This window comes from Sinohyriopsis cumingii, chromosome 2 (assembly GCF_028554795.1).
Source record: "Sinohyriopsis cumingii isolate HCF-2022 chromosome 2, ASM2855479v2, whole genome shotgun sequence".
Lineage (NCBI taxonomy): Eukaryota > Metazoa > Mollusca > Bivalvia > Unionida > Unionidae > Sinohyriopsis > Sinohyriopsis cumingii.
The window spans coordinates 144,157,925-144,184,964 of NC_142962.1; the positions used below are offsets into that span (position 1 = coordinate 144,157,925).

The window sequence follows — 27,040 nt, forward strand, 5'->3', positions numbered from 1 at the left end:
TTTACAAAAGTAGACAACACCTATAACATCAAAAATACATTATAATGATATGATTACAAAAGCAAACACTATGAAATTAGAAAACATAAAAAAATGCTGAGAATATTTAAGGTAGGAAACATTATTAGGTCTTTAAATTTGTACTTGCAGTCAAAATAAGTTAGTTTTGAGAGCACTCTTGAATGGGATCACTGTGTCTTTGTGTCTAAGTTCAGTGGGCAATTCAAGACCGATTTCGTCTAAAGCAAATGTGAACCAGTATTACCCGTTTGACCTATCGTGTGAGTAAGATCTGTTTAAACAAATTTATAGACTATTTATAAGTCAATACACCAAACATCATTCATCTGAACAGGTATTGCACAATCACAATGATATTTGGAGAAAATTTATCGCGCTCAACAAATATGTTATATTTTGGACATCAAAGGTAGCTCGTTGTCACGTTTAATAGCGTTGTCAATTATTTACTTCAAATCAAGCAATAAATCTGAACGTGTCAACTCTTCAGATAGATAAAAGCATGGATGAATGTTAAATTGATCCCAATATTTTGCTGCTTGCAAAATTTATCGCTAAAACGCATATGCCTTAGAAAAATAGTTATTGCTGCTAACATTAAGAAGAGAAATATAAAAAATAAAAAAAACAAAAACTCACGTTTTTACAGCGCGTGACATTATTTATTTTAAAACTAACGTGGGAATGAAAATTTTTTGAGGCATACAAATATCAAAATCTAGAAGCGGCAACATTTTAATTTTTTATTTAAAAATGTCGTTAGTTATGAAAAAAATTCACTAGTTACCAACCTCATCTATGGTGACATTAATATATTGTCAATACAGAGGAATATATATATATATATATATATATATATATATATATATATATATATATATATATATATATATATATATATATATATATACAATGATATAGACGTTGGTGTAGTGCTCAATAAAGAAAAGAAGTGACAGGACGCAATAGAGAAGTGAGGGAACTCATGTTAATCATTTGGAGTTGGGTACAATGGCTAACATCAAAAATTGTAGGGAACATGCAAAATTGTAAGGGAACACCCTTATATATATATATATATATATATATATATATATATACATATATATATATATATATATATATATATATATATATATATATATATATATATATGTGAGTTGCATAATTTCACTTATGCATTTTTATTGACCGCCCATTGAATTCGGTTGCTAGTAGAGGTAACCAGTTTACCAAGGTTTGTGTCCGGCGTCGTTGTAGGAAAGGTAGCTTGCTAAATTAGAGGTTGATGGTTTCCATTCCTATGCAAAGCACTATTTTGGCTCTAAAATCCGTTAAATATTCTTTCTGGAACCATGCAAAGAACAGCTTCTGATGGCAATAACTAGTGTCAATTGGGTATGGTTTCTACTTTATTCAAATATTTCACCCTAGGTAGACCTGACGTAAAAAATTCAACGTAATAAATGAGAGAAAATCTCCTTCGTACTGCTGTGATGATAGGCTAGTCCATAACTCAGGTGACGAAATAATAGTACTGAATTATGGGGAAAGTACAACAACACTCTAGCTAGTAGCGTTCGACCTGATCTTAAAAGGATCTGGAATTATTCAACCTGTGCCTTTGAAGAGGAAACTGTTCTGAGTCAGATAATTTGCCAAGAGTTCTTCATCATTGAACTCAGCATTGAAAATCAAACGTTAATCACTATTTGTGGTAGCCAAAATACTCCACGGTGTAAAATGTTGTCTGTCTTTGTCATTGGCTTATAAAGAGTAACTGTAATGCTCATTATGGCAACTTGTTTTTCTCTGAGTGATTTTTAGAGGTGACCATGAAGGTATTTCAGTACAAATCTCTCAGCTTTTCAAGATATGTTCTGCGGTCTAGATATCTACTATACTGTTGTTAGAATAAGATGTTCCAAAATCTTGTAAGTTAAACGAATCAATTCGCCAAATTATCTACACTGATAGAAGCTGTCTTCTGGAATATTCCAGTCGGCACCTTCATCCTAATCGCATATTTCTGTTTTAAACGTTCTTAACGCTTTAGCTAGTGGATAGATCATTGTGGTGCCTATTGTTTGCAATTGATTCTAAAATGTACTAAAAGAAATGTTTGAATTAAAGTTTTAGTACGCATAACTTTTAAATAGAAACAGAATACTATACCAATTTTGCTGTGAATTCATTATTGTTATAATTGAATCATTCGAGGGAAGACAGTAAATGGCCTCTTCTCTTGTCAAAATATGTACTGCCTTGAAGATGCAATCATATTTCGTGAACATTGTGTTTGCATTTTCATATTGTCAGTTTGGGCATATCCTGAAATGTTGTTAACCTATAACTGCATTTTCCATCCTGTCACTATTAGAATATCCTGCTTTGTTGCTAACCTATGTTTGCATTTTCCATCCTCTCAATTATAACACATCCCGCCATGTTGCTAACCTGCAATTGCATTTTCCATCCTGTCACATTTAGCATATCCTGCTAATTTGGCAACCTACAATTAAAAAAGTGATGTGCTGAACCATTTACGTTTCTCGCAATATGAAATGATCATGATCATGATGTTCACTACGATGATAATTATGAGAATGATAAGCACGATTACATCTCCACCTGCTATTAATAGTAACAATAATAACATCTAGGACGACACCATTATAAAAAAAACCCACTGGAAATGTAAGTTCATTTACGATTTAGACTTTAACAAGTACGCAAAATGACCCACAATTTAAATTTGGAAAACCTATCCAACTGAGACACATTGAAAAGATATATTATTGCTCGCATTAAAATCTAGGAAAAAACAATCTTTGATGTTGTTCACTTCAGTACATTGAAAGACAAAATATAGTAGCATACAGATAAAGTCAATTACCTTATCTGGGTATTTGTAATAACATCAATTTTCATCAGACCCAGAAAAAATATTTCGTACCAATTCAGAAATACGGACCATTATTTTAATATTGTTAAAGTTAATAGTTGTAAAGATATGCATGCAATTCGTAAGAATAATATATTAATAATTACATCAGGACTGAAACGAGGCTATATATTAAGTTCTAAACCAGAGATATGAAAACTAAAAGCAAAACTGTATTCAGAAGCAGTAGAGACTCTAAAATACAATGGTTTCAGTACACAAAATACTTCCCAGAATATTACATGTAAAAGGCTGTTCAAACAAACAAAATAAACAATCCATGAAGTTTTTGTAATGAAAAATATGAAAAGATTCAACGTTTGTTTTGGGAATACAGCCTTATTAATGAGTTTTCGTCAATCCTTTTTGCATACGTAATGCAAATACTGGATTACACATTATATTCTCAAGTAAGCAAAATCATTTGTCAGAACACAGATACAAGAATTTAGAGGCACTGAACTGTATAATTTATGTTGCTAAATAACACAAATATACAGCTAATATTAGAATAAATAAGCACTAAACTGTACAATGTGTTTTACTTATTATCACATGCATACAGCCAGTAAAACAGCGGATATATTGAATTACAAAGCCTGATTTAAATTTTAAAAATGTATTATCTCTCTGAATTCTCTATCTTAATCAATTTTGTTTTGAGATTCTACTAGAAATGGAGCAAATAAAGTAGAATGTTTCCCCAGAATAGAAATAATTTGTAAACAACAGCTGGTCACTCCATTAATCTTGCTCAGGCTAATTGCTTTCGCTTTAAAATAAACAAAACAACAAAAATATCATGTCTGTCTCACATATTTTCTTCATAACTTAATAATTATTGGATTTTTTTCTTCTTTTGTTTGTTTATATTAGATTTCGGATTACAGTGGATGTAAATTCGATGAACAGATTTGCAACCTAATAAGAAGTAAATTTCACCATACTCATTTTGCAAATGTTGATTCCAAGGTTCAGGAAACCTTGACAACGTACATATCTGGAGTGCCCCACCACCAAAATACCCCCGTCAAAGAAAATTAAGGCGCCTTTAAAACAAGAGGTTCACCCACATGACACATATAGAACCCCTCATAGTCTGCAATACAACACACGACTATAAATAACCATCCTTCCGTTTTGCAGAGTGGAATTGACTTCTAGGCATGACATGGTCTCGCTATATCTTGTTTGTTAAACCGTTGGAACAGCTTCGCTGGTTTCCATGTGTGCTAATTTGCATACTTTGTATTTTTACATACTTACGCCATCTCCTGACGAAGTGTCAATACAAATGTGTACAGTATGCAAACTTTTACATGCTAACGCAGAACAAAAAAAGATCTGCACAAGTCAATACTTTTAATAATGTATTAAAGTGTTTGTCCAGGGATTATACAGTTATCATCCTTTTGATCTCTAATAAGGTTTAATTTTGGACGATGAGCCTGTTTGTATATCTCTACGATGTTCTGTTCGCATTTTGTTTTGTCTCTGAATATATAGAATAATTTTTAAAAGTCTGTTTATCCTACGAACTATTGTACCAAGGCAAACTATGGGAAGAACGGTGATTGGCTATAGCCTTTATAAGTATTGTGTCTGGTCAAGATGTGGGAAGAATAGTCATTGGCTTTTTACTACAACGGATTGTGTCTAGTCAAGTTAAGGGAAGAATGGTTATTGGCTTTATACTACAAAGAATTGTGTCTAGGCAAGTTATGGGAAGAACGATGATTGGCTATATACTACAGAGGATTGTGTTAGGCAAGCTATGGGAAGAATGGTGATTGGCTATAACCTTTATAAGTATTGTGTCTGGTCAAGATGTGGGAAGAATGGTTATTGGCTTTATACTACAAAGGATTGTGTCTAGGCAAGTATAGGAAGAATGGTAATTGGCTATATACTACAAAGGAATGTGTCTAGGCAAGTTATGAGAAAAATAGTTCTTGGCTATATGCTACAAAGGATTGTGTCTAGGCAAGTTATGGGAAGAATGGTTCTTAGCTATATATTACAAAGGATTGTGTCTAGTCAAGGTATGGGAAGAATGATGAGTGGCTATATACTACAAAGGATTGTGTCTAGTCAAGGCATGGGAAGAATGATGAGTGGCTAGGCGGATGGGACGAATAGTGATTGGTTATATCCTACAAAATAATGCGTTTAGGAAGGTATGGGAAGAATGGTGATAGTTTATGTGGATGGACGTACTGGTCTCATACAATATTTCATTCTAACTGCAACATTCCAGATCTTAATTTGTGAATCTAGATTGTTCCAATCGAAACGAATGAAACAGCTTAGAGGGGATAATGCTTATGAATTATTGGAAGTGTATTCATAATGAGCACAGTCTATTCGTTCCAATTGTTAGAATTCACTCATTCCGGTTGTTAAAGTTCGCACGTTCCAATTGTTAAGATTCACTACGTTCTAGTTGTTAAGATTCACTACGTTCCAGTTGTTAAGATTCCAACATTCCAATTGTTAAGATTCACTACGTTCCAGCTGTTAAGATTCACACGTTCCAATTGTTAAGATTCACTACGTTCCAGCTGTTAAGATTCACACGTTACAACTGATAAGATTCACACGTTCCAATTGTTAAGATTCACTACGTTCCAGTTGTTAAGATTCACACGTTACAACTGATAAGATTCACACGTTCCAATTGTTAAAGATTCACTAAGTTTCAGTTGTTAAGATTCAAACGTTCCAATTGTTAAGATTCACACGATCGTATTGTGAATATTCACGTGATCTAGTTAAGTTTCACATGTTCCACTTGTTAAGATTCGCACGATCTAATTTTTAAGATTCACACGATCAAATATGTAAGATTCACACGATCCAACTGTTAAGATTCACACGTTTCAATTGTTAAGATTACTAAGTTCCAATTGTTAAGATACACACATACCAATTCTTAAGATTCACTAAGTTCCAGTAGTTAAGATTCACACGTTTCAATTGTTAAAATTAATACTTTTGTTCAGGACAGAACGATGTCTAATTTGACATTGCGTTGTAAATTTAGATCATCAGTGTTAGGTTCAGCTCTACGTCAAGGAACAAGTCGAGTGGACGTATAACCAGTACAAGTCGAATTCAAACGAGGTCAACTTGTGAATTTTTTTTTCATGTTTAATTTTCACAAGGCTCATGTCATCACATCCCTAACGTTTATGTGGCCCATGGATCTTGTAGTAAATCTGCTGAGGAACCTATATCTTATGGTACAGTTGAATTGTAGCTTGCTGACGGTCGGAATTGAACCGTGGAAATAACATTCCTTCCAATATTGGTGAGCGCATCTTGCACCCCAACAGCTATGAGGAAAAAATGTACACCGTGTCGGCAGCTGTCACAAATACGTCTGTAGCTTCTGTAAATGTTACAAACGCCGGTGATTCGCACATGTCATATTTACCGGTGATATTTGTATGCATAGCCCCATACTGCTGACATAAACTCCTGTAAATGTCAGAAACAAAGGTAAATAAACATCACATCTAGACATTCTGACACTTACTGGCGGTATAACACTTTCAATGTTATCAATATGTATCATAGACCCGTAAATGGCACATTTTTCATTAAAGGAAGAGTCTAAAAAGAGTTTTCACAAATTTCCGCCCTTCGCAGCTGGAGCAAAAGAAACGGAATGAATGCTAGTTCTACTGTCTTCTTGTTCTTCCTTACTGAATACTCTTGCACATGTAAACGTCAGCATTTGTCAATTATGTGTTTCCAAAATTCGAGGAAAACCTTTTTATTTTCAGGATTAAATGATGGGCAGAATTGAATTCATCCATAATATCGGAATTATTGTCCTTGAGTATCTCAGGATATGCCATAATTATGCTTATAATCAACTAAGATTTAATATGGTGTATTTTGCTTTCAACCGAATGCTCAAAAATGCTATGTAAAGAGAGTCTCATATGAAATCGAAGACAAGCGGATTCTGCGTGTATCTGGGATTAATGGTTTGTAGTATAATTATGGAGAGAACTAGACCAAACGGGAGACTCGCCGATTGTTCATAAAGTAATATTAACAAGAATGTAATACCTCACACAGATAATTAAAACAATTATAACAATACGCAATCACATATATTAAACATTTACACACAAAATAATAATGGACAAAAATACAGTATATTCAATACAACAGTGTTTATAAACGCGGTTTACTTATTTCATGAGATTACAATAGAAGAATATTTTTTAACTGAATGGAGTTAATGCCTGTTCAGTAACATATTTGAATGTGATAAAAGCGTGGTCAACGTTAGTTGTGTTTCATAATCACATACAAGAGAATAACCTTGCTGATTTGCTGATATCAAACAAAATGTGAAATCTAATATTTTTGAAAATATAATGGTTTAGAGAAAACTTTCAATGATGATAAAACAATGAAAAAAGAAACATCAGCCTTGATAGCAAACGTGATAAAATCGGGCAGTACGATGAAGAAATAAATGCCGTATTTCATGGGAATAAACATACGCATTTATATTACAATGAAGAAATTTATGCCGTATGTTATGTGAATAAATACACGCATTTCTATTTTTATAGCTTTAAAGCAAAGGGAGAAAGTGATGTTGCAACTTATTGTCTTGGATATAATAATGTTTGGCCTGCTGATAACGACTAAGGAAAGGTTATCAACCATGAAATATTCCCTGGATGTTATTAATGCAGTTTAAATGACCAAGAAAAAACCAGTATTTAAGACATCTTTTTCACCCTCCTGAGAGTCCAGCTACAATGAACTAATTGTTGAAACAAATTCAACAGGATAAAAAAGGCTCCGCTGTTGATTTTGCCAGACGTGATTTAAGAAAAATGTTTGCAATTTGTTTTGAATCCATATGGCACCGTGTTTCTAAATCTACATCACTTCCGTCGTCTTCTTATTCTTCCGTGTCAGACAGAACTGGTACAGTAACAAGTTTAATCAATCTGTCTAAAGAAGAGATCGGGATTAATTCCTTCTAAAACCCCGTTTTCTCGTCGTACATGGTCCTAGGTCAAACTAGCACGACGTCCATACCATAGGACTCATATCATAAAAGATCTTTGCACATGAATTGCCAAAGTTTATCTTGACAAGATGTTTTCATCAAAGAGATCTTCATGGCATCGTCATCGTCATCCTTACCCTTGTTGTCAAAAGACTCCTAAATATTCGGAAAAATTCGCCTATCCACCCCTTCGTTAAGCCAAATAGTCCGACGTGTAGTCGTTATTAACCAAAGTGAATGTACTACTGTAAGAAGAGATTATTCAAAAGGCTCTTAAAGAAATCATCGTAACTGCATTAAATATTGTTTAACGTGTTGAGAGGATCCGTTTGATTGACGAGGACACATAAACAGTGAATAGGATGGCAGCGTCACACGATGAACAAACAAATTCACAGCGATATAAACTCCAGTCGCTAAAACACACACATCAACATCGAGTCTGGTCGCCATGTTAACACCTACCATGTATCAAGTATCATCTTTATCAGAACTAGAGAAAAAGGAACTGAAATATTTTTTAAAAGGAAGTGGTCTCACCCATTGGGCTTGATATATTGATTTGAACCCCCTTAACCTCCTAAAATTGAGCAGGTGAACGTAGTCACAGCCATCGCCGTCGTCAACCTACCTTGGATAAAGGTTTCTTATTTCTAAAAACTAAGCAGTACAAAAACATATATACAACTAGACAGCATAATTGTTTCGTGTGACGGGACATGTCTTTGCACTCACACAGATATAAAATGGAAGATTTGAACATAGAAAAAATGTCACAGGAACAATTTACTTGCTACAGATGCAACGAGTGACAAAGAAGGATAGCGATATCTACAGTGTCAAAAACGTACATGACCAACGAACATGCAAAGTAGGAAAATATCGCATCAAAGAAGTGAAAATACACTGAAAGGTTTCTATTCTCGGATTACATAATCGCATGTCTTAGATTATAAACGAAGAATCCAAAGAAACAAAAACAGGAGCCACACTGACCAAAGCATCACAACAGCAATAATTGTATTGTGGTTCTCGAAGACAACAATCTTTTCGTAGTTAGTTTCAAAAGCAAATTAGCTGATCAGATAATATATTCAATGGAATCCTGCACCATCACCTTGTCATAAATGGTTTCAACGGCAGTTGTCACTGAGGAGCAATAGTAACAGCCTGGCGTGAAAAATACGCAATTTTCTGTTCAATGTGTATGATTCAGCTAGAGGACATAACAAGAGAATTACACATATAATCTAAGATGGTCGATTCTTTTTCTTTGTATACATCTATTTACGTTGCTTATAATATAAATAATTTAACATATCTCGATGGTCTTATTAACATAAACGACTGTACCATTTTCATGGTATACGAAAATGTATGGTTTTTGGTCGATTCAATGATAATGAAAACGACTGAAAACGATATTATGAAGAGAAATTGACAAAGCTACGATCAGGACCTGGCAAGGTGCATAATACAGGTACTGTAAATGTATAATTTGTGATCTATGGAAAGAAGTTTAATTGCATTTCAGATATTAGCAGATCATTGTCCATTGTTATCTTTTACACTTCCACGTGAATTTAGATTAACATTTCACTTGCAACAGCAACCGAAGTGATCCAAGGAAGAAGACACCAAAAAATACGAACTTGATTGCAGTTCAATACTAATACCTGTGAATTTATAGCTCAGCCGTTTAATTAAAGGAAAGGAAATGCCATTGCTTTCTTCTATGGCCACACCACTAAGTAGGAAAACACTGATGTAGCATCAAATATAAATTATCCAACGTCGTATTGAGTCTCACAGCATGAACTGTGAAGACTGATCTGATACAGTGCAAGAAGAGTGGACAATATATTCCTGAAAATTTGCACAACTCAGTAATATTATAAAGTCTCGGTAACTATTGAATGTGTGCCAAACATGCCTTATTAACAGGGTATTCAATTGGTGTAACGGTTTGTAGAATCTACACAATATTTCGTCGACGAATAACAAGTTAAGTAAGTGTTAACAATTTTATACTGACAATCTTTGCATATAACCTGACTTTGAGATGCACATATGATAACAAATTAGCAGTCATCAGTTATGCATTTAACATAGAGTATTGGATGATTCTGGAGTAAACATACATAAATATTTCATGCATGAAGTGTAAACATTGTATCGTCACAAGTGCGAAGCCACGAGTGACCGTCCTCTACTTCACGAGTAAAGTTAAAATGTTTCCGAAAGTCAACTAAAAATATCTCGGACTTTCTTTTCAAGTAAAACAGGAATATTTAGTCCTCTACTTGACCTTATATCACAATAAATATATCTTCTAATAAAAACAATTACCTGATGGAACATATCGCTCTAGAAGATTACAAAATAGTTATAACTAGAATATAAAATGTAGTAAGCACAATATCCTTGACTCGAGCATATTACTAATCCTAATAGTTAACCGGTAAACACAGAGAATATTTTATCTATGTATTTGTTGTTTACAGAATAAAAATAATCAATGATTCAGGTCAAGTGGAAAATGAACATGACTTTGGACTAGGGGTTACGTCATTAAAAGCATACAATTAAATAAATATTTATCAAAAAGATAAAATATTACACCATCCCTCATAAAGAAAAAGAAATATTTACGCAGTAAGGCTATGTTTTTACTTAGATATACATGTGATGAAAGATTACATAAGGTGAAATCTATTGAGTTATAGAAAGTATACATGAAACAGTATATTATTTATGTATACGTGAAAGTGCATCAGCAAAAAAACTGTCATTTCCCTAAACGTGCCTGATGTCATGTCACATCAAACTCCACCTTGATAATTTTTCTGACGTTTGCTTTTCATCTTACCAATGAAAGTAAGAAGGATTTGATCACTGAACACAATAATCAGAGAAGAAACTGAACTAATATACACTTCAAGGTTTTGCAATATCAGTATCAAAGCCAAACCTTTCTTCTCGACCGTTTAATAATTTATCTGGTGCTTATTTAATTGCTTAGAAAAATAACGCACTGGGTGATAAACACCATTTTTGTCTTCAACCATAACATCATTTGCACCAGCAGACATTTTAAATTTGGAGCTGATATAACTGGTTACTCTGAAGAATGACCATTGACTAATAAAAAAACCCTGATATTTTTCAGACTAATAAACATGGTTGTCGTACTCAGTTCAGCAATTACGGAAAACTTGAAACAAGATTTACCATAGTTTCCAGCCATTCAAACTGCTTCAATTCCTTTTTAATGATTGGCACAGGAAAATGTTAGATAGCCTTTACCTTAACATACATTGGTATAACTTGTCCACGTTCCACGATGTGTCCTAAAAATGTTACACAAGCACGGAAAAAATTCACTTATGGATATATTAGTTGTCAAATTTACATCAGTGAGCCTGTCAAAGTGTTTCCGAATTATGTTTGTCGTTGTAGACGATGACATCGTCGACGTAAGCATAACAATTATCTAGATCATATGTAAGCATATTCACCTTTTGGTGTTTCCCTGAGCTTTCCAATACTTTGATTTTATCCAGACGTTCTTTAGATTGTCCCATTTCTTTAACATTTTAAATACTTAACTGTGCTTGCAACTTTTAGTTCTATTTTTTTTCCACAATGGTGTACTGCTAAATAAAGAAGTGAGAGACCGCAATAAAGGAGTGGCGAAATGCGCAAAAAAGTAAGTGAGCTATGTTCCCACGCGTTTTAACAGCACTACACCTCTGTATTTATGATCCTATCAGTTCTGAAATCTTTACTGAATAAAAAATATTTTTAGTCATAGTTAAACACGTCTTTTACCTATTTATCTGGGTCAGCTGCTATTCAATATTTTGATGAAGAGATTAAAAACCAAGTAAGTTATCACGAACAATGTTAGCTTCCATCTTTTCAGTCATCATGTCCACCATATTGAAATATAATTAACATGCAAATATCTATTTCTCTTCTCCCACGTCCAATATTTCGTACACATTCGCAGATATATTAAATTCATTTAGAGATATATTACATTCATTTTCAAGTTTCTAAATTCTGGAGAATTTAAAATTGATTTCATAGGATTAAGGATCGTTTACAGTCTTTGGTTTCTACCTAGGACATAGTTCTGTAGTTCGTAATTCATTAGGAAAAATATTGATATAAGTTTCTTTTGTGTGTCTAATACCTAACTGATAAATAATGTTAACTATAACCTGTCCAACACCAATCCTTTACTTTTAGTTGTTTTGCTTGGTCTATAAAATGTGAAATATCTTTCAAAGCCATTATCAATTTCACGGCTATTTAATGTATTTAGAGGCTTCTCTGTTCTAGTGTAACAATTTACATATTCAATTTGCTCTCCCTCTCGCGTGGATCTCTTCCCACTTCAACTCAATAGGTTTCAATGCACTTTTACAGAACCAAATTGTTGCATTTGTCTAATGATGGTCTTCTACATATGTGACTTAGTGACAATGAAAATGAAGATCATTGAAGCATTTATTGCTGACACCATAAAATATGTACTTATTCAAAGAATTACGAAATTAACCTTTATGTCTTTCAGTGATAATTTTATTTAACTTTTGTTATTCAAACGTTTTATTTAGCTTATTTCATGTACAAAACGTTTTAAAGGGGTTGTTTGTTCTCGCATGTTTTTGGGATTGGTAAATAAAAATATCTACGTGATGATTTTGAGCTTTTCTAGGTAAAATGTTCAATAGTATATTTAACTATTTTGCAAGTATATTTAATAGAGAGAAAATTATAAACAATGCTTGTATTTGTTTGCTGTTAGCGTTTACGCACACATTTAATGTTGTTAGCAGTGTCGTGTCCCGAAACGGTTAGTACAAAACTATGCTGCACTTGTAATTAGTATTTGATTATAGTCTTGCCTTATTTCGACATGAATTGGTACTTTACTTCAGGTCTATCCACTGAAATATATACATTCTGTATCGTTTGAATAACTGAATTGGCATGAGGTTACTAGATATTTAAAAGAATGTTAACATGCAGACCGACTTGTTATAATGCTTTAAACAATAATCAAAAGTAGAAATACATTGCTAAAATGTAACTTTTTGGTGAAGAATGTGGGATGTCCGTCTCCCGTCGTTACACTACCACACCAACTCTCTCAATCTTCCCATATTCCATCACACCTGATCGCTCTCTCTCTCTCTCTCTCTCTCTCTCTCTCCAGATTACATACATTCTACATTCTCGATCGACCGAAAATTTGGCTTTTATTGTTTGAGCTTTTAAGATTAAATTAAATTCAATATTCAGTTTTTGTATTGTATGCCTTACGTCTTAGCGTGCAAAGTTGCTGTGCTTTGAGACACACCTCTCTTGTTTTCGATGTAATCAAACATGGCTTTCATTTTATCATGCACCTGACTCTTTTTCTGCAAATTCCTTGAAATGTAGTGACAGTGGGAGGGGTCAATTAATATAAGTCTACATAATGGCGAAGTATTGTAAATACAAGTTGATAACTACGGCACGTACATTAATCCTGTTGTGTGTGTGTGTATATATATATATATATATATATATATATATATATATATATATATATATATATATATATATATATAAGAAAGAATGGATGTATTGATTCGTTGGTTTTCTTGTAATAAGTAGGCTACAAATTTCTCAGTAAATGTTCCTACAAAGGTAGTTTTCATGTTGGTAGTTTCATAGCCCTCGCTTATTAATCTAGAAACATATTTTGTTTTTCACACAATTGGGGCATTTAGAGATTCTACAGCTAACGTGATTCGTAGCAATTTTTAGTTTGTGCTAAGTAAATGTTGCGAGTCTATTATCTTAAAATAAGTAACAGAAAAGAGTGAAGACAAAAAGCTATGCAACATTTAACAAAATAATTTATTTCCCTAGAATACAACGTGAAAAATGGAGAGAAAAAACCACTCGCGGTATTGCGAATTGAATCCAAAAATAATACAAGAATTTAAGACACAAGTAACAGTAATAAAAGGTTCTTTATGAAACTCATTTCAAGTCCCAAAGAGTTCCAATATTGAAGGAGATGACGTGTCTATTATAGCCTACGAAGTACTGATGTGTCAATAGTCTCTTGTTGAATTACATAAATATTATTACAGGTCTGAATTCAGTATTTTTAAAAAGTAACAGACAAACAATTAAATTGAATATACACAACATAAACATGTTCAATTAAAAGAAATGCTCAGGTGCAATTGATGAACGGAATGAAGCTACGGAACTATTTCGGCTTAGTGTGCCAAATAAATGTCTTTATTGTGCATATTATTAGGTGATCTGAACATACATGTGAGAAGTAACTATTGTAACATGTCAGGTTTAAACAGGTTTATGGTGTTTCTTTAGGTGCCTCAAAATCGCACTTCCTGATCGACATTGTGTGTATGTGGGAATTTTATTTTTTCAGAGATATCATATCAGTGCTCGTGTTTCATATCAGTTCATTCTGAAAGTGACCCAAATTCATTTCTGTAATGACATGTAAGATTATGGAAAAATTCTGAACAGATAGAACTGGATGTACGAATCTTGTAATATATCCAAATTGAATATTGCATATAATATAATACTTAGTTGTACAAAAAATGATAAAACTTAATAAAGCATCACCATAAGCAGGTTCTTGCATTGCAATAACAGTTTGATATATGCAGTCCTTTTATGATAATTAGCAAAAAGGTGGCGTAGGGGTGATAATTCTTTTACTAATGGCTTACATCATATTTATGTTCAGTGCAGGTATGGGGCAGAACGCATGTCGCAAAGTGAAAATGGAACACATTTGCCAAAAATTTGGGTACTTAGTGCAGTAGTAGTAGTAGTAGTAATATTAGTAGTAGTAGTAGTAGTAGCAGTAGCGGTTATACTTTAGCCATGGTAATTATGTTATGTTTGCTGGGCATTGTTATTTCGTTAATAAATTGTCTAGCGTTAACTGGATTCCATTCATTTTAAAGTACCTGGTTATACGAACTGCAACATTGTCATAACCATCATTTATTTGTTCGACTAGAATGAATATTTCGAATTTAGGTTTTGGAAAGAAACTTCCGCAAATTTCAAAACCAATAAGACCTTTCTCAGTCTGATATAACTACAGTCATTTAGCTTAATTCTACTATTGAAAGACCGTTATCAGTGTCATGTAATTAAAGGTATTAATCTCAGGTCTGCCATTGAAAGACCGTTACCAGTCTAATATAATTAGTGTTATTAAGCTCAACTCCACTATTGAAAGACTGTTACCAGTCTAACGTAATTAAAGTTATTAATCGTAGCTCTACTATCAAAAGAACGTTATCAGTCTGATGTAATCAAAGTTATTATCAACAATACTGCTCAGAGTAATTTTTTGAATTGAACGATATTGATTAATAACTTTTCATTGAATCATTTCGCAATAACATAAGATATAGCGTCTTATTTTGTTTCACCCGTGTTGCTTTCTTGCCCATCAAGTGTTCTAAAAGACAAGTTCAGGTTTAGCATTAGTTGTAAATGGCGATTCTTGGTTTATGCGTCTTACTTTTTTATACTATTGTTTATGCATTGTCTACTTCCTGAATTGGCAGGTATTAAGAAATGTACCTAAGAAAAGCAACGTGTTTGAGGTCATAGAACATAAAATTTGTATTTACCAACGCAGATCACCAGTACATGTTTTCATTTCATGTATCGTTTTCGAAGTTGTTGTCATCATCACAATTCATCATCATCATCATTATTACTCTTATGGGTTATTAGTATTGTTATTGTTGTTTACATGGGTTCAGTTCTGTGTATTCATTTACATCGTCTCAGTTCTGTGTATTCATTTACATCGTCTAATTTCTGTGTATTCATTTACATCGTCTCGGTTCAGTGTATTCATTTACATCGTCTCAGTTCTGTGTATTCATTTACATCGTCTCGGTTCAGTGTATTCATTTACATCAGCTCAGTTCTGTGTATTCATTTACATCGTCTCAGTTCTGTATACTCATTTACATCGTCTCAGTTCTGTGTATTCATTTACATCGTCTCGGTACAGTGTATTCATTTACATGGGTTCAGTTCTGTGTATTCATTTACATCGTCTCAGTTCTGTGTATTCATTTACATCGTCTAATTTCTGTGTATTCATTTACATCGTCTCGGTTCAGTGTATTCATTTACATCGTCTCAGTTCTGTGTATTCATTTACATCGGCTCAGTTCTGTGTATTCATTTACATCGTCTCAGTTCTGTGTATTCATTTACATCGTCTAATTTCTGTGTATTCATTTACATCGTCTCGGTTCAGTGTATTCATTTACATCGTCTCAGTTCTGTGTATTCATTTACATCGTCTCGGTTCAGTGTATTCATTTACATCAGCTCAGTTCTGTGTACTCATTTACATCGGCTCAGTTCAGTTCTGTGTATTCATTTATATCGGCTAAGTTCTGTGTACTCATTTACATTGGCTCAGTTCTGTGTACTCATTTACATAGACTCAGTCCTTTGTATTCATTTACATGGCCTCAGTTCTGTGTATTCATTTACATGGCCTCAGTTCTGTGTATTCATTTACATGGGCTCAGTTCTGTATATTCATTTACATGGGCTCAGTTCTGTATATTCATTTCCATCGGCTCAGTTCTGTGTATTCATTTACATCGGTTCAGTTCTGTCTACTCATTTACATCGGCTAAGTTATGTGTACTCATTTACAGCAGATTGAGAAAGGCTTCGATTGGTTTGCAGCTTGAGGGAGAAAGTGTTCTTGCTTGATTTAATATATAAGTAACCTAATTCAGGTGCTTGATGGCCATGAAATTGCTTGCATTAAATGTTGTATTAGCTAGCTTTCTAAACAATGGCAGGAGTTTACATTTACAAATGTCGCTTTAGTTTATTGGTAACATTTGACCAACGAGTTAAACAACCTGCCCAGCAAATCGGTTGTCCAATAAAACGAACTCCCAATAATGCGGACGCCCAGTAAAACAGACGCCCAACATAGGATTATTAAGATATTATCATGATAGTTATATAATGGATTGTGCATTTGTGTTCATGTTAACACGAGGGTCGATTATCATACAAATTTTATCATGGTACCACAATGATTTCGGGAAGACGAAATGCAAAGTGCATGAACATATTGGGGCACTGCAGATCTTTCCATAGATCTACACGAAATTGTTTTGGGTTAAGTCTTTAAGTTAACTGTTTCGTTTCACTGTCACATCAGTGTTTATCAAACGTGATTTGAAGGTACTTGTGTGGAGTCAGATTTTGACCTAAGTATATTTACAATCACGAAGAATTATTAATAATAATAATAATAATAATAATAATAATCTAAAGTGAAATCAATACTAGAAAGACTGCTGTGCACAATAATAATTCAAGGTAGTACTATATAAACTGTCGATATACGATCAATATTACCATGGTACGTTGTCAATCAACGCTTTTAAATATTTGTTATTACTATACGTGACTTGCATCTGCTAACCCACAGAAATACCTAACAACATATCCAAATGCAATTCCATAACTCTGTTGAATAATCCACAGTAATACCTAACAAATTATCCAAACGGAACTCCATAACTAGATTGGAACGAAAAGCAGCCTAACATTTGAACTGAACATGATTAATTGCCGTTATTTGCTGATAATGCACGAATATGTAAGAGTTGAAGTATTATATCAAAAATGCCTTACTAAGAATCTATGTCTAAACCTAGAGATTACTAGGGCTTTCTTCATTTTACCTCACATGCGACTGTAGTTTTAGTCATATACTATTCATTTTCTACATCATGAAAGCAATTATACAGAATCAATGTTAATTATCGGGGGTGTGTGTGTGTTGTGAGAGAGATTTTGATTTTTAACGTAGCTTTAACATTTTTTCAGTCATATTGCTGCGATATCTGCAATGTGGCAGTTTATAGGGATGTCTAGCACTGGGGCATCATGCCGCAGACATGTCGCATCATGTCCAAATCAGTCACATTATCCTGACACCAGGTCGACAAGTTCTAATACTAACCTCTTAATGCTGAGCGACTAGCGAGGCAGCTGTTGGTACACTTTTTGTAAGTCTCTGATATGACTCGGCTGGGGTTCGAAACCCGCGACCTCCTGCAGACGCCCTAAGCACTAGGCCACCGGTGCGGTCTAATTATCGGGTAATAAATAGCCGTATCGCAAAATATCACAAAAAGAAAGAAAAAAAAACTAATGCACTATCCATGACATGTGTACTAAATAATTTTATTTCATCAGGTTTTAATTCCTTCGCTAGCCCTCTATCTGTCATTCTGGTACTGGATTACATTTAAATTCATTCATTTTCATGGATGTTTGTACAAGTCAGAAGAATTAATCTAGTTGAATATATTAACAGTATCGCAAAATCGTGTTTTTCGTTGATAAATATTGTTTACCTTTTTAAAATTCGTATGAAATCTCATGATAGCTGTTGTTGTAACAATATGGGGGAAGCATAAATCTCATGGCAGATGCTATTGTAACAAAGAGCTTTCTAAAGTCAATATTCAATATAATAAGACAAAATGTGGTAAAGTATAAATTATTGTCCTTCGTTAATTTATTTTGAAAGTGTTTGTCTCAAAGTTCTAAGGCTAACACAACAGGTCAACAAACTAAATAACCCCCTTTGTAAAACGTGAGTCGTAAAGCTTATCTGCAAATCCTGTGCTCGTACTTTTGAAGAATTAACAGATTAATTAAAAAGCCGATGATTTTAATCTATAGTTAACAGCGACTGCACATCTGGCGATACAATTACCAAACTCTTAGCACTGTTAGCAACTGGTTAAGTAAGCAAGCATTCTCGTTTGGAAAACGTTTGGCATCAGTAGATGAACCGATCTAGGGTCTTATCGAAACCAACTGACGCATAGGTAATATCCGAGGGTGTTATTGAGGAACCGATCTGAGGTCGGATTGAAACCCATTGGTATATGAGATAATATCCAAGAGTGCTATTCAGGAACCGATCTGGGTCGGATGGAAACCCATTGACGTATCTGTAATCTCTGAGGGTTCTATTAAGGAATCTGATCTGGGGTCGGATGGAAACCCATTTAACTATTTGGTAATATCCGAGGGTGTTACAGAGGAACCGATCTGAAAACAGCGTTTGAGTGAACACGTTAATCCTGACAGGCGAGTCTGGGACCTATATGATTACTAGCTGAATGCCGTGTCTGCGCAGAGGTAAAGATGCACTATACTAGCACAGTGACAAACGCGATAAGGCACAAATAACAAACTTATGACCTGGGAAGGTTTGATACTTCACGAATCCACTCCGCCGGCTATTAGACTTCGCTGTAGATATGAACGTCCGTGCAATTCTAATGGCTATTGCACATGCATTCCACGAACTTATGCCCGCTCCGCGGATGATGTGTAAAGAAGGTCAGCTACCAAAGCTAGTTGGCCCCAGAGAATATAATATGTCATCTCCTGCTAATATTCCTGGGCAGCGGGAGTGACATAAATACCGACAGTACCGTGCTTATTCCGAGTTCGGCGTTGTTTCATCTAATCCGGAAGCTTCTTATAAGCAGCAATTCTTCCTGTATTTTTACCTTGCAGTCTCGGGTCATTTGCTAACATTGTTCTGCTGACGCATCCTTGGTCGCATGTGCTGACAAATCCATCATCAGTTGTGTTTGTAATTTCTTGTCGTGTCATTTCAAAATTGGCATGTATATAGGTAATCACGTCAGTTGCAACGTACCTATATTAAAGGTGGCTGCTGAACTTCAACAAAGAGGTTTGATGACTCGATCATTTATAACTCAGTCTCATGAACTTTGTAGTTACACATCAGCAGAAAGTGTCTTACAACTGCTGTATACAATCTAAGCAGAGACAGCCACAGCAAAGCAGTATTCCTGGTACCCAATTTAGCCTTGTTTATATGTTATGTTTTCGCATAAGGTCTCCAAACGTAAGTGGTCGACCTATTTATTTTCTCATTGCTCCAGAAGCTAACAACACAGATAGACGGACTTAGTGCTGTACTAATGTTGATTCATCGAACACGTGAAACGCTGCGTGAGTGGTCGTTGTCGCTACGTACTCTTCTGGGCTGTTAATCCAAATAGTATTTCATGAAGACCCATATCACGTACAGCAGACGTATGTTTGTGTTATGGCTCATATGCTAATGCCTGAATGACGGCATATATAGACGCTAACTGGCATGTCATTTTTCGGAGCCCATGAAGAAACGCTATAGTCCAGTACAAAATAAAAACCATGAACGTTTTAGTGAGTGAACAAAGCACGCTATCCAGATCATATCCTCAGGGTTGACTAGAAATATGGACAGACCTTTTCCTGCAGCTGGCCCAAAACCTGTCATATGCCTTGTTGAGCCGTATAGTAGGGCAGACGCTCATTGTCAATCAATATGGCTCGTAAATACCGATTAGAATAGTTCGCAGGCAAGCACGCGTTTGCCACAGCCACGGCAATCGATACCGATATGACTTGATGATATCAACAAACGCTTGCTGGAACTGCAGACTCGTAGATAACGGAAATGAATTGGACATTTTGTGTGTTCAGCTGTATGATGATACATAAATAAATGTTTATAACACCTGCTCTATGTGTCGTCTTTTCAATTTTAAGCACCATTAATTTTACAGCCTCTCCACAGATGTGAATACATCCTCTGCTCCTGGTCATATATCTAGTTGGAAACGACTTTAATCGTCACCAATTCTTATTAATAAAGGTATTGTAGAATCGATCAGCATGACGATCGAACTCAGAGCTTTTTGTCGTATCTCGAAGAACAGAAATATCACCTTCATGGTCTTCGTGTCATATGTTAAGACTGATATTTCACGTGTTGTCCTTCTTATTCGCCACCATCCTGTGATGGCGCAGCACTCTGGTGTCCCAGGGTGTTACTGAGGAACCGATCTGGGCTCAGATCAAAACCCATTGGCGTATAAGATACTATCCGAAGGTGCTATTCGGGAACCACTCTGGGGTCGTATCGGAACCCATTTACGTATGGGACAATATCCGAAGGCGCTATTCAGGAACCGATCTGGGGTCAGATTGGAACCCATTGACGTATGGGGTAATATCCAAGCGTGATATTGAGAAAGGTGTGTTGAATATCTGTGATTTACATTTTATATGATGTCATGATGGCTACGTTTGCAATTGCATATTTAGTGAGCAAACATTTTTGTATGAAGCTTTGATACCGTACATCAAGCAGACTGATAGATGTAGTTTCTCACGGGGATATAGTTAAAACATCGGACTAGTTGTGGGTTGTACTTATTTCATATTCTTGTACCGTCATCATGAGAAAACTTGCTTTTGCCTAACTGGAGAATACCATCCCCCAACCGCACCCCACCCCCCACCCTCAACAAAATTATCAACCAAAACAAACCAAATTCCCCAGGCCATTTAAACAAGGCAGGCACCTTCTGGTCCATAAAGCTTATATAGAAATAAAAATACCACAAAATAATCAAACAATAAAAGACCACAATAATAATGTGCTCAGGCTGATATTTACATGATGTCCTTCCTATTCACCACCATCCTGTGATGACACAGCACTCGGGGGTCTCATGTTCTGCTGCGTTGATTACAATTTCGTACTCTAGAAAGATACTGCTGAAGACGAATCATGTCTGCTAATTAGTGCTCTATATTTACCCTTTCGTAGTCATTATACGTCAGCTTGAAGGTTATGTTGTCTGAAAAGTTCGGCGGGTAATATGGCATGTGATCATTTGGCACAAATAATTGCTTATACCCAGTCCGTTAATTATATTGCTACCATCGTTGCGAACCACTTATAAGTGGTTCCCAACGATGGTAGCAATATAATTAACGGACTGGGTATAAGCAACGTCACTGCCAGCTCCGACATGTATAGGGGCAGTGTTCGCATTTTGTAAACCCTGAGGGGTAGCGTTAGTCTGCTCCTTTTCCGTCAGCCAGAAATCTCTGTAGACGCCCCAAAAAATTGGGGTTTTCAGTGCAGGCCAATTTGATTCTTTCAAGCTTTATATTGATCTTTTTCATGATAACGATGTTGAGGGTTCTTTAAATTGTTCGGTTGGCGTTTGGCTCCGATGAGCCATCGAGCCAATAACTTGTAAATGCCAGTCGTATTCTGCCAGACACAATGTCATCCTCGCTTGTGAAACTTGGAAATCATACTATAAAGCTGCTGTAATCATGGTTAAATCCAACACGAAGATACGTGTCTTTCTATATCAGGCAAGGGCCGCCGTCAAGAACAAAATCTAGCTTACTCATAGCATACAAATTTCACCTTGATGCTGCTATATTGAATTTTTAAGGTTTTCTCTTTAGTCATGTAAATTTTCGACGCTTTCCAGGAACTGAACTTGGCCTCATTGATTAGCTCGACACCTATTGTGGAGATCTTGGATCGCCTTTGCGTGATCAAGAAATATAAAACATATACCGGAACGCTCTCGTTAAGTCGCACTATACTAGCCTTGAAAACCCATGCAGTCTGTCTAGCATCAGTGTTCCCCATGAACGTATTGATTCAGATTGCTGCGATTAGTGGCGAAATGTCAGGTCAAAAAGCTATACCGTTTCACGTGTGAAACTGATTGCTTCTGGAAATAATCTTTTATGGACCGAACTGACGGCTGTGTCGAAAGTGAGTGGCGTCATCGTGAATAGAGGGAGACACATGTATCTCTGTCGCTCTACTTTTCAAATGGTTTCACCTTTATTGTTATTTAAAACTCCATTCAACAAATATTCAAGATGCTAGAGTTTTGAACGATTAGCCTACACTTTATTTTTTACTGTGCAAGTGGATATTCTGTAAGCGAGAAGTCCTGTTGGATGTACACTACTAGCTAAAGCAAAGAACAACACGGCCGTCGAAAGGGCACACCTTCAACTGGTGACACACGAAGTCATCTACAAAAAGTACCCTGAGTACTACAGTATCCTGTACTCTTGTTCAGCAGTGATATCTCCCCGAAGTCATCTACCCGTGATCGTTCCGTCAAGTAAAACCAACAACGGTTGGAATGTAGATTTTGTTATCGCTTTGCTCATCGCAAATTCACTGATTTGACCTTTGAAAGGTTGATGAATGTCTCTTATGTGCCTCTACGTGTGCCAAGATATACCCCAAGTTACTTTATATTAAGGTATTAAGGTTGATGAATGTCTCTTATGTGCTTCTACGTGTGCCAATATATACCCCAAGTTACTATATATTAATGTATTAAGGATGATGATGAATTAGTTGTTGCAACAATATCAACACAAGTAGTCTCTCCAAAAAGATGCACAATACCATACTCCGAATGCAGTCGCAATCAAGGAAGATATTTTTGTGAAATTTCATGATACCCGAAGAAGCACCTCAAACATATTACTGTTAAACATATCAACATATAAACATATATTGTGTAAGAACAATATCTATCTATCTATATATTTACCTAAAATTAGAAAGATATATAGATATTGTTCTTTCTCTCTCTCTCTCTCTCTCTCTCTCTCTCTCTATATATATATATATATATATATATATATATATATATATATATATATATATAGATATATAGAAAGATAGATATTGTTCTTACACAATATATGTTTATATGTCGATAATTATAGGTACGTTATACCCACCTGCCTTCACACACACACACACACACACACATATGAAGCCGCTAAGAAGAATGTCATAAATATAGTCCATGCAGCGAAATCAGCCCACTACACTACTAAGATCATGGAAAGTTCCATCTGCAAACAGCTCTTTGAGATTACTAACAAGTTAATGTCAAGGAACAAATGTACACCACTTCCAACTATCTTCTCTCCAGTCGACCTTCCGGACATGTTTGCAAATTTCTTCCGTGACAAAATACAAAAAATTAGAGACAAGCTTGACGCCACAATTTCAATTGACTCGTACTTTCAATTCTGATGAAGAGTGTACAAAAGTCACGTGAACTTGATCCAATTCTATTATCACTGCTGCTTGAGTGCTTAGATCCAGTATTGTCTTCACTAACTGATGCTGTTAATACCTCTTTCTCATCTGGGGAATTCCAATCATTTTTCAAAACTGCCATTGTAAAGCCTCGGCTGAAGAAACCAGCACTAGACCATAACGATTGTAAGAACTACCGCCCAGTTTCAAATCTCCCATTCATATAAAAAATGTTAGAAAAGGTTGTTCTATCCCATCTTGTATCTCGTTTGAATTCAAACAGTCTTTTTAGAAATATACAATCTGCATATCGCCCTTGCCACAGTACTGAAACTACTCTTCTAAAAGTAGTTAATGACATTCTCTCTGCGTTGGATAGCGGAAAGATTAAAGTCCTCACCGTCCTTGATTTGTCTGCAGCATTTGACACAATAGACCATGATATACTTACTTCACCGTCTCCAGCATGCATTTGGCATTCATGATACAGCCTTACTGTGGTTCAAGTCCTACTTGATTAACAGGACACAAACTGTGTCTATAAATGGAATACACTCCAGCATAGCTAATCTATGTTGTGGTGTTCCACAGAGGTCTGTTATTGGACCTGTTCTCTTCATTATATACACTCAGTCGCTCTCAAGTGTGATATATCATCATCCAGTGTCTCACCAACTGTACGCTGATGACACCCAAATGTACAAATCTAGCCACCCAACTGAAGTTGATGCTACCATCCAAGGTGTAGAGCGGTGCATTTCTGATATGAAATCATGGATGACATGTAACAAGCTGTAGATAAAACTGATGCCATTCTGATCACAACAAAAAGACTTTTTCATTCACATCCTTTACCTCAAACAATAAATATCAGCAACACCAACATTAAATTCACACAGTCCGTATGAAACCTAGGTGTTACTCTGGACAGTGCTCTCACATTGCACCAACATGTCATGAACATATGCAAGGCTGCATATCTTGAGCTGAGACGCATCGGCTCCATTCGCAAATATCTTTCAGTTGATGCCACTAAAACACTTGTGTGTTCATTAGTACTTTAAAGACTGGACTATTGTAACTCAGTTCTGTCAGGTTCATCTCAATATCTGCTCCAGAAACTTCAAAAAGTTCAAAACACAGCTGCTCGGATCATACTTAGAGTACCACGATCAGACCACACTTCCCCGCTGCTCTGTACCCTACACTGCTATCCATTCGATCCAGAATCAAACACAAAATTTGTTATCTGTGCTACGTTTCACTGACGGACTCTAGTCCAACATACCTTTCCGACCTCACCCATGTGTATACACCAGCAAGATAGTTACGCTCCTCTTCGGACAATCGTATACTCATTCTTCCCACTATGAAAACAAAGCCACATGGACAGCGTTCTTTTGCATATCAGGGCCCAGCAACGTGGAATGAATTGCCTACTGAACTTAGACACATAGACACAGCGATCCCATTCAAGAGTGCTCTCATAACTCACTTATTTCGACTGCAAGAACAAACTTAAAGACCTAATAATGTTTCCTACCTTGAATATTCTCAGCATGTTTTTTTATGTTTTCTAATTTCATGGTGTTTGTTTTTGTAATCATATCATTATATATGTTTTTTATCTTATAGGTGTTGTCTAATGTTGTAAAGCGCGATTAGAGCTTCTAAACATTAGGCGCTATACAAAGTCCTCATTATTATTTATATATCGAAGTATAGGTAGGTTATACATACATATCTAAACACATACACACACACATTATCTATCTATCTATATATCTATCTATCTATCTATCTATCTATCTATCTATCTATCTATCTATCTATCTATCCATCCATCTATCTACATAGATATCTAAACACATACACACACACACATTATCTCTCTCTTTCTCTCTCTCTCTCTCTCTCTCTCTCTCTATATATATATATATATATATATATATATATATATATATATATATATATATAGAGAGAGAGAGAGAGAGAGAGAGAGAGAGAGAGATGATATATAGATATATATGTGTGTGTAGGTAGGTATAACCTACCTATAGATAGATGGATAGATAGATAGATATATAGATAGATAGATAGATAGATAGATAGATGTGTGTGATTAGGATTTTTAACGTAGCTTTAACAAATTTCCAGTCATATCGCTACGTGTCTGCAGTGTGGCAGTTTATAGTGATATCTAGCACTGGGGCATCGTGCCGCAGTCATGTAGCAGGATGTCCCACCCCGTCACATTATCCTGACACCAGGCCGACCAGTCCTAACACTAACCTCTTAATGCTGAGCGTCAAGCCAGGCAGCTGTTAGTACCATTTATGTAAGTCTTTGGTATGACTCGACCAGGGTTCGAACCCACGACCTCCCGCTTCCGAGGCGGACGCTCTAACCATTAGGCCACCGGAGCGGTTAGATAGATAATGTGTGTGTGTGTGGAGGGGGGTATGTAGGTAGGTATAACCTACCTATAATTAGTGACTAACGACATGAATTTACATTCACCAATAGTATGTCTTGTCATTTTATAGATTTACCTGAATTTAGGAGAATCTCCTGGACAATTGCCCTCGACCTTCTCTGAGCAATCTGAAACATAGAATTGCAAATACTACAATGTATGAAGTAAAACAGTCTTGTCTCAGTATATAAGTAAGTTGTATATTTTGCCATTTCAAAAAGTACTGACAAAGAGTTCCTTTCCAACAATTTTTCTTAATAAAAAACAGCTTTTTACAAAGTAGTAATCAGTCTAATAACAATAGTTTAATATTAAATTATTCACATTGTCTAGTATCTTGCATACAAGCAAACAAAAATATTAATCTTCAACTTCATCTGAAGTACAAAGCTTACGTATTTGACATGTATAGTTCTAATTAGCTGCATGTGATTATATGGCATCGGGTGTTGTTCTTGCAAATGAAAATGTAGAGATCATACTCTTGCGAATAGACGGAAAATACAA

The 27,040-nt window shown here is 35.3% G+C and overlaps 1 long non-coding RNA gene across 1 annotated transcript; it reads right to left on the reverse strand.

Moving 5' to 3' along the window:
• Positions 1-1,208: 1,208 nt before the first annotated feature.
• On the reverse strand, positions 1,209-27,022 carry LOC149806004 (uncharacterized). The gene is made up of 3 exons (XR_016415057.1): positions 26,929-27,022; positions 26,610-26,661; positions 1,209-2,533 (listed from the first exon to the last, which is right to left on the reverse strand). It is a non-coding gene; the product is annotated as an uncharacterized LOC149806004 (long non-coding RNA).
• Between the last annotated feature and the right edge of the window lie 18 nt (positions 27,023-27,040).